Raw genomic sequence first — 19,041 nt, forward strand, 5'->3', positions numbered from 1 at the left:
CCAAAAAATAAAAAGAACTCCCTTATTTGAAAATTTCCAGGGATTTATCCTAATGATGACTTGAAAAATCATTTATGGAGGGATATGATTATTTTTGAAAGAATATACTTTTTTTCTTTTTAAATGAGACTGGGTCTTGCTCTGTTGCCCCAGCTGGAGTGTAGGAGTGTGGTCATAGCTCACTACAGCCTTGAATTCCCCGGCTCAAGCGATCCTCCCACGTCAGCCTGCCAAGTAGCTGAGACTACAGGCACATGTCACCATGCCTGGCTAATATATATATATATATAAATAAATATATATTTTAATATATTTTCCTATATATATTAATATATATTTTTATGTATTTTCATATATATATATATATTTTTTTTTTGTAGAGATGGGTGGGCAAGTCTTACTATGTTGCCCAGGCTGGTCTCGAACTCCTGGCCTCAAGTGATCTGCCTGCTTCAGCCTTCCAAAGTGTTGGGATTACAGGCATGAGCTCCTGGCTGAAACACAACACAACACAACACAACAAAACAAAACACTTAATGTACTTCATAATCCCCTTACATATAAGCCAATGAGGTTGTTTCATTTTTTAAATATGTCAGGTATAGAACCCTCACAACTTTACACATCCACAGTAGGTTTCCAACTAGATGGATGGAATTAGTGGGAAGTGTGGTGGATAAACCTCTCAAGGGGTAAGTCAGAGACAGGACTGGTTAGAGGCGGGAGATTTTCAAGCATATTAACCACACACACACACACACACACACACACACACAGAGTCACATGACGTCCAATTCAGGAAGATATATTTTCAAACCAAAAATCAGGATAGATAGTACGAGAAATACAAATGGCCCTGGGGAACAATGGAATAGAATCTTTACCACGTGGAACTGCCTTGGACTCTCCATGGCCTCTTGACATTCTCCCCTGGCTGTGACTCCCATGTTTCTGAGTAGATCTTGGGCTTCTGAGGGCCAAATGGTCCCTATGGTTTGGGATCTTGGGCCCATTTCTGTGTGTGTGTGTGTGTTTTTTTTTTTTCAGACAAGGTATCTCTCTGTCACCCAGCCTGGAGTGCAGAGGCATGGTCTCAGTTCACTCCAACCTCTACCTCCTGGGCTCCAAAGATTCTCCCACCTAAGCCTTCCCACTAGCTGGGACTACAGGCACAAGCCACCACATCTGGCTAATTTTTTTTTTTTTTTTTTTGTAGAGATGGGGTTTCGCCATGTTGTCCAAGCTGGTCTCGAATTCTTGGGCTCACACCATCTGCCCACACTGGCCTCCCAAGGTGCTGGTAGGTGTTAGCCATGGCGCCCAACCCCATTTCTTACTCTTAGTCTATTCCAGTAGCTTCTTCCTGGTCCTTGGGTAGGTTACCCATTGGGCTCTGTCTACTAAAACAATTACAAGTTAGTTATTTAGTGGGACACATCTAACTCCTCTTCAAATCCCCCAGCTCCTAGTATAGGGTTTGATCCAGAACAAGCAGTCAGTGTTTGTTGAATGAGATTGAATTAGCGTGGGTGAGAATTAGCAATGTTCTCCTACTTCCTGAGCCACCTGGATCAATACCTCCTGGAGTGCCTCAGCCCAGACAACCAGGCTGGCCCTGCAGATGGCCTTAGCCTCCTGTCCCTGTGGGTGCGCGGCTGGCTGCCTTCTTCCCCATGTGGATGCAGGCCTGGCTTTGGGAAGCGTCCAGCCGGGCCCTGCTTGAAGGTCGCGGCTCCACTGGGCACATGTGGATTGCCCTGAAGCAGCATTTTCCCAAGGTTTGGCTGTGCTAATTATTCCTTCCCCTCCTACTGTTAAAACCTTGGACTAGAAAATGAAATCAGGGAGGGGGCATGGAAGGGCAGCTGGGAAGGAAAGGAGTTAATAAGCAGAACAAGGTCACCCATCTGCTGCCGCTTTCCACACTCCCTTATCTGTGACGCCATCCGCTCCAAGGTCCCCTCTTTTCATTAAAACTGTTGAATTACCCAAAATGATAAAATTAACTAAATTTTTACTGGCCTTCTGTCTTAGACATAACAGAGCTCGCTTTGATACTGCAGCTGTCCTGATGGGCTGTGCTTCTCTCCTCCCTGTAGCTCCTAAGAGGAAAAGCAGCGGCCGGTGGAGAGGCTATGGGCCTAATCTGGCTCCCGTCCCCCACCTGGGCAGGCAGACTGTGAGTGTCTGCAAGGGTCTGTTTCCTGGGCAGGTGAGAGACAGGCCTGCCAGCTCATGCTCTCTGACAGGGCTGTGACAATACCTTGTCATTCCACACCTCTGCAGGGGAGAGGGGATGAGATGGCCAGGCTTCCCAAAGCCAGGAAGCCAGAGTGTCTGGAAGATCATGCGGCCTCTGTGAAGCCCCTGCATTGTCCGTGTACCAGGAGGAGAAGCAGAGGAATGTACAGGCAAACCCTGCCCTTGACAGAGGTGCTGGGCTGGAAGGGAAAGAGCATGTTGCCACTGGGTCAGGTAAAATCTAGTTGTTGTGTGATCCTGAGCACTGAAATTCAGTGAGTCTCAATTTCTTCAATGGTGAAATAAGAACAGTAACCACTATGTTGAAGGACTAAAGGAAATAACATATTAGATTCCAGCCCCTGCTTGGCAGATAGTGGGTGCTCAGGTAATGTTTGTTTGACCAATTATTCCTAAACAGACCCACCATATTAATGTAACCACCAAGGCCACAGCAAGAAACCAAAACAAAAAGTAAAAGTAGGGGAAAGGCTGATATTTAAATTCCTTCAGGATACTTTAAAAAACACAAATGAAAGTATTATAAATGCTGTTATGAGTTTTCTACTTTTCAATCTAGTGATACATCTTGGAGATCGTTTTAAATTAGTACCTAGAGATTTGCCTCATTCTTTTAAAAAATTGACTGCATAAGCTGGATGCTGTGGCTCATGCCTGTAATTCCAGCACTTTGAGAAGCTGAGGTGGGTAAATCACTTGAGACCAGGAGTTCAAGACCAGCCTGGCCAAAATGGTGTATTTTTGTCTCTACTGAAAATGCAAAAATTAGCCGGACGTGGTGGCACACACCTGTAATCCCAGCTACTTGGGAGGCTGAGGCACGAGAATCACATGAACCCAGGAGGCAGAGGTTGCAGTGAGCCGAGATCACACCACTGCATTCCAGCCTGGGCAACAGAGTGAGACTCTGTCTCAAAAATAAAAATAAAAATAAAAGACTGCATGACAGTCTATAACCTGGGCATATCAGGCCTCTATTGACCAACAGGTACATATGATATTTTGCTATGTTCAATGTTGACCCCATGAATATCCTTGTACCTACTTCTTGGAGCACCCGAGTCAGTGTACCTATAGCCCTACACCTTTCAATACCTTAATAAACAACTTGGGTAAAAATATGGAAGGCACATTTTTCCGTTTTGCTGAAAGGGAGCACTAGTACAATTGGTGGACAGAGTTCTATGTGTATCTCCATGAGACTATCATTCATATAGTCTCATTTATATACAAATTATATTTATCACTTACATATTGAGTACCTACTGTGTACCAGATACTGTTGCAGGCACTTGGTATCCATCAATGAGCAAAGCCAAGAAAGATACCTGCTTTGTGGAGGTGACAAACTAGCAGGAGAAGACAGCTAATAAATGATAAATAAAGAAATTACATAGCATGTTAGAAAGAGATCAGTGATGTGGAAAATGGGGAAAAGGCAGACAGTGTATAGGGAGTCTAGAGTCTTAGGGCAGGGGATGATCTTGAAGCTCTCCAGGTGTCGTGATATATGTCTGTGATCTAGATTGTGGCATGGATGTCCAGTGATACATTTCAGTTGGACTGAACAGAATTCGAATGAATTAGAAGTTCTTGCTGGGCGCAGTGGCTCACGCCTGTAATCCCAGCACTTTGGGAGGCTAAGGTGGGCGGATCATCTGACGTCAGGAGATTGAGACCAGCCTGGCCAACATGGTGAAACCCCGCCTCTACTAAAAATACAAAAATTGCCAGGTGTGGTGGCGGGAGCCTGTAATCCCAGCTACTCAGGAGGCTGAGGCAGGAGAATCGCTTGAACCCAGGAGGTGGAGGTTGCAGTGAGCAGAGACTGAGTCACTGCACTCCAGCCTGGGCTACAGAGCAAGACTCTGTCTCAAAAAAAAAAAAAAAGTCCTCTACTTGGCTAGATTTGCAGACCCTCACTCTCCTGACTACCCTCCTCTGAGAAAACTCCAGGATGCCGGCCGGGTGCAGTGGCTCACGCCTATAATCCCAGCACTTTGGGAGGCCGAGGCGGGCAGATGACGAGGTCAGGAGATCGAGACCATCCTGGCTAACATGGTGAAACCCCATCTCTACTAAAAAATACAAAAAATCGGCTGGCCGTGGTGGCGGGCACCTGTAGTCCCAGCTACTAGGGAGGCTGAGGCAGGAGAATGGCGTGAACCCGAGAGGCGGAGCTCGCAGTGAGCCGAGATCGCGCCACTGCACTCCAGCCTGGGCGACAGAGTGAGACTCCGTCTCAAAAAAAAAAAAAAAAAAAGAAAACTCCAGGATGCCAACATCTCACCTACATAGTAGGATGGAGGAGGCAGTTGCTATTTGTGTGGATGGTGATGTCACCCTGTTGTCACATAGTGAGTTTACAGTTGTCAGAAACCCCTAGGGTAAGTGGGTTGCTTGTTTTTTCAGGAATAGCTGTTAAACCAACTGATCCTTATTCTGTTCTACATAAGCTTGTACTTTTCAACCTCAGTGTAGGGTGTTTGTGAGTTTTTCCCAAAATAGCTATTAGGAGTAGCTATTAAACCAACTGATCCTTATTCTGTTCCACGTAAGCATGTATTTTTCAACCTCAGGGCAGGATGTTTGTGTTTTCCCCCTAATAGTTTCCTTTCTTTAGTTTCACCTGTGTTTTACTCTGTTGAGATGCTGATTCCTAATTCTAAATAATCGGAGTTTGGGGGTCTTCAAGACATTTTTTTCCCAAACTAGGAAGTCAGGACTTTATTCTAAAGGCAATGGGGAGCCACTGAAGGGCTTTAGGCAGGATAATAATAACAGATTTTCCTGCTAGAGATATCACCCAAGGAGCAGAGGTGAGGATTAACTTGGCGGCTGCAAGATACCAGGTACGGAGATCATGTTCGACCTCGGAGAGGAGACTTGGGGAAGGCCTCCTGCAAGTCAGCAGCAGTGAGAGCCGAGAGAAGGGGGTGGACAGAGGATACGTGGGGAGTGGAAGGACCGGAGTGTGGAGCTGATGAGGATGCCCCCAGGGGTGACTAGATGAAGCCTTTTACCAAAGTAAAGAAGCTGGGGAGGAAGAGGTGGGTGAGCCTGACTTTGGGTGTGATGGTGGCGAGGAGTGGCTGGGATCCCAGTGAAGCTGTCTCCTGGGGCCTGGGAGACAGGTCTAGCCTGGGACCTTGTGTGGAAGTTATCCACTTACTGAGGGAGCTAGGAAGAGTGCATACATGAAAGAAGGATATGACAGCAGCTTCCAGGTGCTGCCATGTGGAAGAGGACACAGACACACCTGTGTAGCTCTGAGGCCAAAACTAGGATGAAGTGTGAGAGTTGTAAGGATGTGGCTTTCGGGGCAATAACAGAAGAACTTTTCAACAGGACCATTGCAGTCCTATTGCGGGCAGTGGCTGACAACCTCTGGGCACTATGTGGGAAGGATCATCTACTGAATGGCCAGAGATGACAAGATGGGTTCCTGCCCGCAAGGAGTTCATGATCATTAGGGGATTTCAGAAGGGAAATGACCGTTGACTGAACTGTTCATCACTAGGAGCTCAGAAAAGGGAAAGATTGGCATGAACTAGGAAGGAAAAAAGGTTGACCTCCATCTGGATGGGTAAAAAAGAGGAATTCTCTAGATCTCTGGAGCTGGGAAGAAGAGACCAGCAGAAGGCCAGTTTATAGCCTGGTCATGGCAAGCTACCCTCTGCTTCGACCCCTCTAAATGCTTCTCATCTTGCTCAAAGTCAACTCCAAGACCTTTCAGTGGCCTGTAGGCTCCACAGGGCCCGTGTCAGATCTTGTCTCCTACCGCCCTCCCCAAGCCTGCACCATGCCAGCTGCACTTCTTCCTACATCCCCCTCAGCAGGCCAGGCACCCTCCTGCCTCGGGGCCTTTGAAACTAATGCTGGTGCCTGAATGTTCTTCCCAAAGATTTGCACAGGTCTGACTCCCACATGCTTTTTGGATTTCTGCTCAAGTGTTGCCTTCTCATGGGGAGCCCTGATTTCCCTACCTAAACCAGCAACTCCACCACCTTCTCTCTGCTTGATCTTCACAGCGTTCATCACCTTCTTACATATTGCAGTATTTATGTGATTATTGTCTGTCTCCCGCAACTAGAATAGAAGCTCCATGAGGGCAAGGACTTTATCTGTTTTGATCACTGCTGTATCTCTAGTGCCTGGAACTGTGCCTGGCACAGTGGGGAGAACCCTGTAAATATTTGTTGAATGAATGAACAACCTCATGGTCCATATCGAGGGGTTCTAGAAGATGAGGCTGCATGAGTACCGTTGTCCAACTGTGGAAGTTCTAGTTCTGGCATGGAAGCTTGGACTAATATGGTTCAAAATATGGAGACCTTTTGTTTTTTTCCCTAGAGAGACAAAATGAAAATTATGGCTTAGTAGCAGAAATCCATCAAGAAAAAAATGTAATTTCTCCAAGGGGAGCTGGATTAGACTCTCTTTGGTCTTGGAATAGCAAATGCATTATTTATTTATTTATTTATTTATTTATTTATTTATTTTTGAGACAGAGTCTCTCTCTGTTGCCCAGGCTGGAGTGCCATGGCATGATCTCGGCTCACTGCAACCTCTGCCTCCTGAGTTCAAGCGATTCCTCCCCAGTAGCTGGGATTACAGGCACCCATCATTATGCCTGGCTAATTTTTGTATTTTTGTAGAGACGAGGTTTCACCGTGTTGGCCAGGCTGGTCTCGAACTCCTGACCTCAGATGATCCTCCCACCTCAGCCTCCCAAAGTGCTGGGATTATAGGTGTGAACCTCCATGCCTGTCCTAGTTACAACATTTTCTAAGGGCCTGCTGTTGCTCAAACTCTGCTGAGTTTTGTGGGAGGTCCTAGCATGTAGAGGAGTGGTATAAACCTTAAGGAAATAGTTGGCACAGCACGTGACCCCCACACCCCACACCCGCTACCGAAGCTCCGGACAACTGTGGACTTTTAATATTGCTTGTTAAAGGAATGAATCAATGAACAAACTTGTGATTTTGTTGGGGAGACAAAGCAAACATGCGTTAAAAGGACTTTATTAACTGACAAGCAACAAATGGAGTGAAAATTAGTACTGTGCTTCAGAGGAATAAGGATGAACTTTGAAATTGTATCTTCAAAGGCAGCAGTGGCTAAGAGCATAAACTCTGAAGCCAGACAGCCTGGGTTTAAATCACAGCTCTCCTGGTATTAGCTGTGTGACCTTGTCCATTTAATCTCTCCTCCTTAGTTTATTTGTCTATAAAATGGGGATAATAACAGTACCTCTCTCATAGGATTCTTATAAAGATTAAAGGAATACAGATGAAGCATTTAACCAGCGCAGCATCTAATAATTGCTGTGCAGTTGCTGACATTTACAACCAGATTTGGGTGGGTTTCAGAGTCTGAACTTTAGACAATTTTGCTACCCTAGCTTTGACACAGCTTCTGGCAAATTCTAGGAGTTCATTAAATAGACACTTTTTCTGCCCTTTGCGAGTTTCAGTTTTCTCATCTGTCAAACAGTCATAACAGGACTGGGGTAGAATTTAAATAAAATTTCTTGCTTCAGTGTATAGCACATGATGTGTGCTAAGTAAATGTGTTTTGAATGAATGACATGTGTGAATCACTACCTATGGTGAGTTTGGAGTGAGTGAGCCTTCAAGGAATGTAAGTAGGGGAGTGATAGGAGGCGGGTAGGCGTGATTTAGGTGTTTGCTGAGTGACCATTATGAGTCAGATTTTGAAGGAAGAACAGATTACAGGTTGGCTGAAAAAAGAGAAAAAGCATTCTTGGTAGATGAAATAGCATGGAAAATCTCCAAGGAAAGCTGAAAGGAGAATGAAAATAGAGTTAATGAGATGGGAAGACCAGTTTTTGCAACACTTTGTAGGTCAGGAGTTTTCCTTTGTACTTACAGCCCCCAGTGAATATTCCTGGGCTGTGATTTAGCCTCCTGTCTTAGCTAATTGGATCATAACATGAATCTGTCACCAACATTTGCCATTTAGGATTGGGAGAATGGACCTCTCAAATGGTTAGGGTAATTCCAGTATCACTTCCTAAAGTCTACTTAGAGTTTTCAACAATACTTTTTGGGGTAAGAAAAACCACCTTAAAATTGCGGACAAACTTCTGTGATTCTGGGAATACGTTTTTCTTATTGGTCAAAGTTCCATGAGAAATACCAAATCCAGGATAGGCAAATGAGCCTGTTCCCAGCTGCAGTCATGTTGCCAGGGGAGTCTGAAACACTTTTTAAAGAGCCTCCAAAGTCTTTCAACATGAACACAGGCACTTTGCTGGGAGCTTGAGACCCAATGCTCTGGGGGAATTCCCTCCCGTAGAACGGGATAATGTGAGGAAACTGAAAAAGAAGTGGAAGAACCCGTTTCAGACGGAATCGAACAATGCCCCATTGGCCCCCAGCCCTTATGCTCCTGCCGCAGGATTCTTCACTTTACTCGCAAGATGCTGCTGGGGAAATGGAAGTGATTAGAATATGTCTCCCAACCCATTTCTGTAGTCTCTTGCCTGTGGGTGCCACCACCCTTTGAGAACTGAAAAATGCGTGTGCCCCCACCTCCAGGCAGAGCTCCAGGCCTGCACATGCACACTTTGCCTATAATATTTGCAGGTCACAGAACAGGGGCCCATCCTGTGGCCTCAGTTAAAAACCCACACTGCTGAGACAGCTATTTCCTTTATCTTATATTGTTGTTTACATGTTTGTCTGCACAATAGATTGCAAATTTGTTGACAGTGGCACCAGGTCTTAAGTTATTTTGGTATTCTCCCTAGCTTTTTTTTTTTCTTTTTTTTTGACAGGGTCTCACTCTGTTGCCCAGGCTGGAGTGCAGTGGCATAAACATGGCTCACAGCAGCCTCGACCTCCTGGGCTCAAGCGATCCTCCCAAGTAGCTGGGACTACAGGCATGCACCACCATGCCTAGCTAATATTTTCTTTTGTAGAGACAGGATCTCGCTATGTTGCCCAGGCTGGTCTCAAACTCCTGGGCTCAAGTGGTGGTCCCACCTCAGACTCCCAAAGTGCTGGGATTACAGGCGTGAGCCACTGGGCCTGGCCTTTCCCTAGCATTGATACAGTTTCTGGCAAATTCTAGAAGCTCATTACATATTTGTTGATGTGAATCCCCACCTTAGTGACCGGTGCAACTGCTTTCTTTTTAGTGTAATGAAACTGAACTTTTTCTCCAAATGGAATTAGTAAATCTCAAAGAGAGAAGAATCCGGGTCTGCAGCCCAAACCCGCATGCCTTTGGGGGAACACGCACAACAAGAATGCTTTATGCCTTGGCTTTTCCAGACACAGGCTCAACACGAGGAAACAGCAAGCACAGGGGAATTATAACAGGGTGATCTTGAGTTTTTTTTTTTTTTCTTTTGCCCCAACCCTGATCTGTGGCACTTGAACAATCCTGGTTTCCGGAGAACAGACTACTGTAATGATAATCCAGGAAGTAAACTGCCTTTTGGAAAGCAAGGAAGAAACCAATGGACTAAGTATTTATTTATATTTAATGCTCCAGGGCTTCTGTTTCCAGCTTTGAAGAGTTCCTGGCAAACGCTTTGTGAAGTCATTAATCTTTGGGGCAAATCTAAATGTCTTGCACAGCTGGGTGCGGTGGCTCACGCCTGTAATCCCAGCCCTTTGGGAGGCAGAGGCAGGCGGATCACTTCAGTCTAGGAGTTTGCAACCAGCCTGGGCAACATAGTGAGACCCTGTCTCTGTAAAAATGAATAATAAAAAAAGAAACCTGAAATAATCCTCTTTCTCGCAGATAATCATGCTTTCCGCATTTCACATGCACACACACACATAAACGAAAAGGTGTTATTCTATGCATATTAGTAGCCTGTTTTCCTCACTCTAATAATATTTCATTCATTATGGATCAGTAAATACGTACCAGGAGCATTGTTTTGAATGGCTGTATATAGTATTCCATTGTGATTGTACCAAAATCTGTTTAACCAATTGCCCTATTTGGTAATTTAATAGCTGTATTAGTTTGCTAGGGCTGCCATAACAAAATACCACAGATAGGGTGACTTAAATTAACAGAAATTTATTTCCTCACAGTCCGGATGCTGGAAGTCCAAGATTAAGGTGTCAGCAGATTTCATTTCTCCCGAGGCCTGTCTCCTGGGCGTACAGATGGCTGTCTTCTCCTGTGTCCTCACATGGTCTTCCCTCTGTGCCTGTCTGCGTCCTAATTTCTTCTTATAAGGACATCAGTCATATTGGATTGAGTCCACTTTAATGCCCTCATTTTGACTGAATTACCTTTTTTTTTTTTTTTTGAGATGGAGTCTTACTTTGTTTCCCAGGCTCAATCTTGGCTCACTACAACCTCCGCCTCCCAGGTTCAAGGGATTCTCCTACCTCAGCCTCCCAAGTAGCTGGGATTACAGGTGCCTGACACCACGCCTGGCTAATTTTTGTAGTAGAGAAATGGGTTTCATCATGTTGGCCAGGCTGGTCTTGAACTCCTGACCTCAGGTGATGCACCCGCCTTGGTCTCCCAAAGTGCTGGGATAACAGGCATGAGCCACTGCGACCAGCCTGAATTACCTCTTTAATCACCTTGTCTTCAAATATAGTCACATTCTGAGGTACTGGGGACAAGGCTTCAATATATGAGTTTTTTGGGCAGGGGACATAATTCAACCCATAACAATAGCCGATATTTCTTAAAGCCTTACTATGGGCCAGGAACTGTGCTGATTGCTTTACATAAAGCATCTCATTTAACTCCTTAACAAACCTAGGATGTAGGTACTATTATTGTTTCCATTTCACAGATAACAAAACTGGCACAGAGAGGTGTGGTAACTTACCTCAAGGGCACACAGCAAGTAAGTGGTAGAGCTGGATCCAAACCAGGCAGTCTAGCTTGAGTCTGTGCATTTAGGCACTTTTTTGCCATTATAAGTCACAGTCTTTACTATATTTACTATTATTTCCTACGCACTTGCTAGTTCCCTAAAATAAAGTTAAATTTCTGGGTGAGGCCAAGCATGGTGGCTCACACCTGTAATCCCAGCACTTTGGGAGGCCGAGGTGGGTGAATCACTTGAGGTCAGGAGTTTGAGACCAGCCTGGGCAACATTGTGAAACGCCGTCCTTACTGAAAATACAGAAAATAAGCCGAGCATGGTGTTGTGTGCCTGTAGTCCCAGCTACTCGGGAGGCTGAGGCAGGAGAATTGCTTGAACCTGGGAAGTGGAGGCTGCAGTGAGCCAACATTGCACCACTGCACTCCAGCTTGGGCAACAGAGCAAGACTCTATTAAAAAAAAATTCTGGGTAAGTATATTTGAGCATTTTTAGTGTTTTTCATACAAATTACCCATCCACCAGAGCCTATACCCATTTACATCTCCAACAGCAGTGCACGAGGGGCTGTTGGATGCAAAGCCTCTGTGGGGTGTGTGTTGAGTGTGTGTGTGTGTGAGATAAAATGATTGAGGTGAGGCACACACCTAAGAAGAATGAACTCTAATTAGGGTTGTGTGGAGTTCATCTCTTAGACTTCCATTCTCACTTTGTCCATCCTGTCATGCAAGGAAGAGCATAAAGCTGACTGATCCAAATGATGGAGCCAGTTTGGTGAACAATGTATATAAACACTTTATCTTAGAACTGAAAAGAGAAATCCCATGAAAGTGATTTTCTTTTGGTGTGTTATTTTTCTTAAGACAGGTTTATTGAGATATAATTTACTTTACATAAAGTTAATCGGTTTTTGTTGAAGAACCATCTTCTCCAGTGTCTTCACACTGGTCCTCTCAATTCAACAACAACAACAACAACAGGAGAAGGCTAGGCGTGGTCGCTCATGCCTGTAATCCCAGCACTTTGGGAGGCTGAGGTGGGCAGATCACATGAGGTCAGGGGTTCAAGACCAGCCTGGCCAACATGGTGAAACCCTGTCTCTACTAAAAATACAAAAATTAGCCAGGGGTGGTGGTGCACGCCTGTAGTCTCAGCTACTTGGGAGGCTGAGGCATGACAATCATTCCAACCTGGGAGGCGGAGGTTGCAGTGAGCCAAGATCACACGACTGCACTCCAGTTTGAGTGACACAGTGAGACGCTGTTTAAAAAAAAAAAAATGTGGCCGGGTGCGGTGGCTCATGCCTGTAATCCCAGCACTTTGGGAGGCCGAGGCGGGCAGATTACCTGAGGTCAAGAGTTAAAGACCAGCCTGGCCAACATGATGAAACCCTGTCTCTACTAAAAATATAAAAATTAGCTGGGTATGGTGGCACACGCCTGTAATTCCAGCTACTTGGGAGACTGGAGGCAGGAGAATCACTTGAATCTGGGAGGTGGAGGTTGCAGTGAGCTGAGATATATAAGCCAGTATCACGCCACTGCACTCCTGCCTGGGCGACAGAGCCAAACTCTGTCTCAAAAAAATAATAAATAAAAATAAAAAACGGGAGAATATTTAATCCATTCCAAAACACACATCAGGAAATGAAGGGAACCATAGGAAGATCCTCCACCTATAACAAACAGAGCGAGGTTACTGGCTTTCTGCTTGCTCCTGGCATCCAGAGGTGTGATATTTGGAAGAAATTCTGTATCCTTCAGCTACTCCCCAATATTCAGACATAAGTTACACACATCTGGAGAAGAGTTCTGCCGTGTTGAAGCTAGAAGTGTGCTCGATGGGAAAGAGAAAGGAGCATCAATCTGCAAAAAACTGATCAACAACAACAAAAAAAAACAAAAGAAAAAGAAAATAACAAACGATTTTTCAAAGTGGCTGGGCCATTTTGCATTCCCACCATTGATGCATGAGAGTTCCAGTGCTTTGCATTCTCACCAGCACTCGATATTGACAGGGTTGATTTTCTTTTCTTTCTTTGGTTTAGTTGTAGAAACCAAACCACTGCACATATAAGTGTGCAGTGACTACTGACTACTGATGCTGAACATCTTTTAATGTGCTTATTTGACATCCATATCTTTTCCTTGGTGAAATGTCTATTCAAATATTTACCTATTTTTAATTGAGTTGTTTGTTTTCTTATCATTAAGTGTGAAAATTCTTTTTTTTTTTTTTTTTTTTTTTTTTTTTTTTGAGACGGAGTCTTGCTCTGTCCCTCAGGCTGGAGTGCAGTGGCGCGATCTCGGCTCACTGCAACCTCCGCTTCCCGGGTTCAAGCCATTCTCCTGCCTCAGCCTCCCAAGTAGCTGGGATTACAGGCACTTGCCACCATGCCTGGCTAAGTTTTATATTTTTAGTAGAGACAGGGTTTCACCACGTTGGCCAGGCTGGTCTTGAACTCCTGACCTCAAGTGATCCACCGACCTCAGCCTCCCAAAGTGCTGGGATTACAGGTGTGAGCCACCTCACTGGCCAGATTTATTTTCTTTTTGTTCATTTTTTACTTTCTAATTTCTAAGTGTGAGAATTCTTTATAGATTTTGGATATTATCCTTTATCAGGTAAACTTTTACCAATACTTTATCCCAGTCTATGACTTGACTTTTTATTTTCTTAAGTGCATCTTCAGGAGAGCAAATGTTTTCAATTTTGGTAAAGTTCAATTTATGAACTTTAAAAAATATGGCTGGGCATGGTGGCTTATGTCTGTAATCCCAGCACTTTGGAAAGCTGAGGCAGGAGGATTGCTTGAGCCTAGGAGTTTGAGACCAACCTAGGTAACATAATGAGGCCCCATATTTCAAAAAAAAAAAAAAAAGTATTAGCCAGATATGGTGGCTCACATCTGTAGTCCCAGCTACTTGGGAGGCTGAGGTAAGAGAATTGTGTGAGCCTGGGAGACTGAGGCTGCAGTGAGTTGTGACTGCGCCACTGCACTCTAGAACCTGGATGACAGAGTGAGACCCTGTCTAAAAAAAAAATGGTTTGTGCTTTTTGTGCTCTATCTTAGAATTTTTTGCCTATCCCAAGATCACAGAGATTTTCCCCAGTGTTTCATTTTTGAAATTTTGTAGTTTTAAGACTTACATTTAGGTTTGTGACTCTTTCCAAGTTAATTGTTTTATGATGTAAGGTATAAGTCAAGGTTAATTTTATTTTATTTCTTGGCATAGGAATATTCAGTTGTTCTAATACCGTTACTTGGAACATAAAGGCATCTTAAAACTTCCAATACTTTTCTTTTTTTTTTTTGAGACGGAGTCTCAGTCTGTCACCCAGGCTGGAGTGCAGTGGCGCGATCTCGGCTCACTGAAAGCTCTGCTCCCGGGTTCACGCCATTCTCCTGCCTCAGCCTCCCGAGTAGCTGGGACTACAGGCGCCCCCCACCACGCCTGGCTAATTTTTTGTATTTTTAGTAGAGACGGGGTTTCACCGTGTTAGCCAGGAGGGGATGAGGCGCGGAGGGGGCTGCTGAGAGGCTCTGGCTCCGTAGAAGTTGTCATGAGAGCCCACCCCTATTCCTCGTCTAAATGGTGCCCACTGCGGGCTGCTGAGAGGAACAACCCCCACCAAGCCCGGGTCTCATGGTTTGGCTCTTTAAAGATGGTGCCTGAGCAGGAGCTGACTTTGAGATTCAGCGATACCATCAGGGCTGAGTGAGCACTGCTTTGGTGAGTTATCTTCAGTCCCACTTTGGGGGCCTTGGAACAAGCATTTGCAGCTCTTTCTGGTGAAAGATATGGCTGAAGCTTTTGGTGGGCCTGGGACCCTTTCTTATGTGATGGAAACCTCAGGACTAGGCATTCCCCATTCTAACTTGCAAATAGCTCCTAGATTTGCTTTCTGTCCCCTCCTGGCACCCGTTTGGTTCAGAATGTCAACATCTATGATAAAGCTAGATCTAGATAAAGTTTGTCCAACCTGCAGCCTGAGGGCCACATGCAGCTCAGGACAGTTTTGAATGCGGCCCAACACAAATTCACAAACTTTCTTAAAACATTATAAATTAGCCAGGCATGGTGGCATGCACCTGTAATCCCAGCTACTTGGGAGGCTGAGGCATGAGAATCACTTGAACTGGGAGGTGGAGGTTGCAGTGAGCCAAGATCTCACCACTGCATTCCAGCCTAGGTGACAGAGACTCCATCTCAAAAAAAGACAGAGAGAGAGAGATTATTTTGTGATTTTTTTTTAAAGCTTATCAACTATCTCTAGTGTTAGTGTATTTTATATGTGACCCAAGACAATTCTTCTTCCATTGTGACCCAGGGAAGCCAAAAGATTGGACACCCCAGATCTAGATGTTTGAAATGTCCTTTTGGCTGGTCTACTATTTCCCAAATCTTCTTTAACTAAGCTATCATCAGCACAGCTGCCAAATAGATCTTTCCAGAATGCGGTTTTGATAATGTCACTCCTCAGCTTCAAAACTCTTTAGTGGCTCAACATTACCTTCTAGATAAAGATCAGACTTTCCGACTTGGCACCAGGTCCCTGTGTTGGCTTGGGCCACATGCCCCTTTGCCCTTTGTACTTTAGCAATAAAGAGCTCTTATTTTATGTCCGGCTTTTTCTCCTATATGATGGCAATCTCATTGAAACAATTTGTTTACACACCTGCCTTCCTTGCTAGACTATGAAGCACTTGAGGGCAGGAACTCTGTTTAGCTTGTTGCAGCCTTTCACACAGGGCCTGGCATGAAGTCCGTACAGTCATTCATTTCATAAGCACAAAGATAGATGGGAATATCTCCCATCACGTGCCCACATTCTTGCATATATTAAAATGTCATGTTCCTTTGTCGGAATCTCTTAGTAATTTTAAATTGCAGATCAGGAGTACCACATTTTAGGACAATACTGAATGCTGACCACTTGGGAGTTGCTTTCCAAAGTGAAGAATGACTGTAAATTAAAATGCCGGCATCTGGCCAGGCGCGGTAGCTCATGCCTGTAATCCCACACTTTGGGAGGATGAGGTGGGTGGATCACCTGAGGTCGTGAGTTTGAGACCAGCCTGGCCAACATGGTGAAACCCTGTCTTTACTAAAAATACAAAAATTAGCCAGGTGTGGTGGTGCACACCTATAATCCTAGCTACTTGGGAGGCTAAGGCATGAGAATCTCTTGAACCCGGGAGGTGGAGGTTGCAGTGAACCTAGATGGCACCACTGCACTCCAGCCTGGGCAACAGTGCAAGTCTCCATTTCAAGAAAGCAAGACAAAAGAAAACCAAAAAAATGCCGGCATCTGAAACACTTACATGAAAGTAATCCTGTTTCATGCTCAGTTGTCCATTTTGCTCTTGGAACATGAGATAGATCAAGTGACAAGGCTTTGAGGGGTCGTTTAGGCTGCTGTGAGAGGAGGATGAAGAGACCGGCAGTGAGAGAGAAGCCTGTCCAAAACAGAATTCATGGTTTTGCCACCAACTTCTTGACCCACCCACAGGCCTCTTGTCAGTTAATGGCATCACAGGAAGGCCAGTCTCCTCTCGGCTTTCTCCCCTCACACCCTGTGTGCCAGCCCCTCAGAACTTTCCTGAGTTCATGAGAACAGCCTGGACACCATCATATGTCCCTGCTTTGGTATGGATCAACAATGTTCTTCCATTGACCCTTGATTTGGTGGGTTCTGCATTCCTCTTTACTGTGTGTGTACACAGGTGCATGTGTGTGTACATGTCTGCGTGTGTGCATATCTGTGTTTTTACCCTCCTTGATCCTGATCAACTGCCTCCTCATCCATGGAGTTTTCTCACCTCCTCCAGGAAGAATCAGTCCCTTGTTACTATACCTTGTTGAGACAGTTCACATGCTGATTATTTGTCTTTGTATGAACTGTGGGTCCCCATCACATAGGGGCTGTGTTTACTTTTTCCTGAAAGGTGCCCCCCACCCTAGCACAGTGCTTGGCACAGAGTATGCCTTAATCACTACATAAATGTTAGTGTTAAAGCCACTCGCTCACTCACTTACTCTGCTCTTTCATTCGATCAGCCACTACCAGGTGGCTGGTATCCATTTTTCCTAACCTCCCTCCCCATCCAGTGAAAGGACTTTGCAGACAGAAACCCTTTCTTTTCTTTCTTTTTAATTTTTTTTTTTGAGACGGAGTCTTGCTCTGTTGCCCAAGCTGGATTGCAGTGGCTGCGATCTTGGCTCACTGCAAGCTCTGCCTCCCGGGTTCATGCCATTCTCCTGCCTCAGCCTCCCAAGTAGCTGGGACTACAGGTGCCCACCACCACGCCCGGCTAATTGTTCTGTATTTTTAGTAGAGATGGGATTTCACAGTATTAGCCAGGATGGTCTCGATCTCTTGACCTCATGATCCGCCCGCCTCAGCCTCCCAGAATGCTGGGATTACAGGCCTGAGCCACCGTGCCTGTCTCTTTTTAATTTTTTTTAAGGTGGAGTCTCACTGTCACCCAGGCTGCAGGGCGGTGGCACAATCTCAGCTCACTGCAACCTCCGCCTCCTGGGTTCAAATATTTCTCCTGCCTCAGCCTCCTGAGTAATTGGGATTACAGGCACACGCCACCATACTTGGCTAATTTTTTGTATTTTTAGTAGAGAGGGGGTTTCACCATTTTGGCCAGGCTAGTCTGGAACTCCTAACCTCAAGTGATCCTCCCGCCTTGGCTCCCCAAAGTGCTGGGATTACAGGCGTGAACCACCGTGCCTGGTCAACAAACGGAAACCCTTTCTGAGGTCTGTGCCAGGCCTAAAGTGTTATCTCTCCTTGCTTGCCATCAACCCCTACGTTCCTTCCTGAACAAAGTTATTTCTTTTTCCCTCTTTCCTTCTTTAGAACAATGCCTCTGTCTATCTTTCTATTTGGATTACCCCTGTATAAAAACCAGGTGTGCTCTGAGGGTGGTCTTTTGGAGAAGGATAATCAAAACTCTCCAAGATGAGCCTACTGATGATGTCCAAGACTATGGTCTCCATATTAAGAAAAAGTCTCACTGGTTCTATCTTTTATTCTGCAGTAGCATCTCTTCCTCAAAGATGAGCCAGCCGTCATTTGAAGAGGAGGAAAGACTGGATTGGGGAAGAATCTGGGGCAAAATGAAGCCAAAATGAGAACGAGGAGAAAAGAAGATGCTAAGGCCGCAGATAAGGAGGTCTTGAGTGTTACAGCTCTTTTCGAATTTGTCTAGCATGCTTTCTGCTTTTTACTGGAAAGTGCCCCCCCTCCAAAAAAAAAAAACGAATAAATAAAAAAGAAAGATTTAAAAAATAAAAGAGAAAGAAGGGCCTGGGAATTGTGGCTGCTCAGAGGACACCCAGCTCTGAGTTCAGTAGACTCTGATGAAGTGCCGCTTCTGCTTATGGTTGTCCCTTCCCATCTATCCTGGTTCTGTTTATCCTGTCTCATATCTCTCAGGATAGTCAGGGCAGCTTCCCCTGTTCTCTTGCCACTGGCTCCAACATCCTGCCTGTCACACGTTCTATCTTTTGCTTCTTCAAAATATCTCTAAGATTGACTCTTCCTTTCCTCTCTCCATCAAGTTCCATCTCCCGGGCTGATCCTGCTCCTCTGCGATAGATTCTGCAGATGGTCCTGTGTGGCCCAGTCTTCCAAATGCACCTCTTCAGGGATGCCCATCCTCAGTTAGAGAAACGTGAGTGACCTCGAGGCCCTGCAGGGGGTTCTTCCTTCTGACTCGGCATACTTATTTCTCACTGCACCTGAAAGGAAACCCTTCAATGCAGTTTTTGGAGCTGTCTCCAGTCCCCAGTCTCTTCCTGACCCTGCATTCCTGCACTGGCTGAGATAAACCTTTCTCCTCCTCACTTAATCTGCCACTTAATCTGCATCCTGCCATCCATGAAAATACTCCAACCCAGGCTGAAGTCTCCTTCTTCGCTTGCATATTA

At 45.2% G+C, this 19,041-nt stretch overlaps 1 non-coding gene across 1 annotated transcript; it reads left to right on the top strand.

Moving 5' to 3' along the window:
- Positions 1 to 18,289: 18,289 nt before the first annotated feature.
- Positions 18,290 to 18,353, top strand: LOC112437795 (U7 small nuclear RNA). The gene has a single exon (XR_003026309.1). It is a non-coding gene; the product is annotated as a U7 small nuclear RNA (small nuclear RNA).
- The last annotated feature ends 688 nt before the right edge of the window (positions 18,354 to 19,041 follow it).

The sequence above is a fragment of the Pan paniscus genome, chromosome 17 (assembly GCF_029289425.2).
Source record: "Pan paniscus chromosome 17, NHGRI_mPanPan1-v2.0_pri, whole genome shotgun sequence".
Classification (NCBI taxonomy): domain Eukaryota; kingdom Metazoa; phylum Chordata; class Mammalia; order Primates; family Hominidae; genus Pan; species Pan paniscus.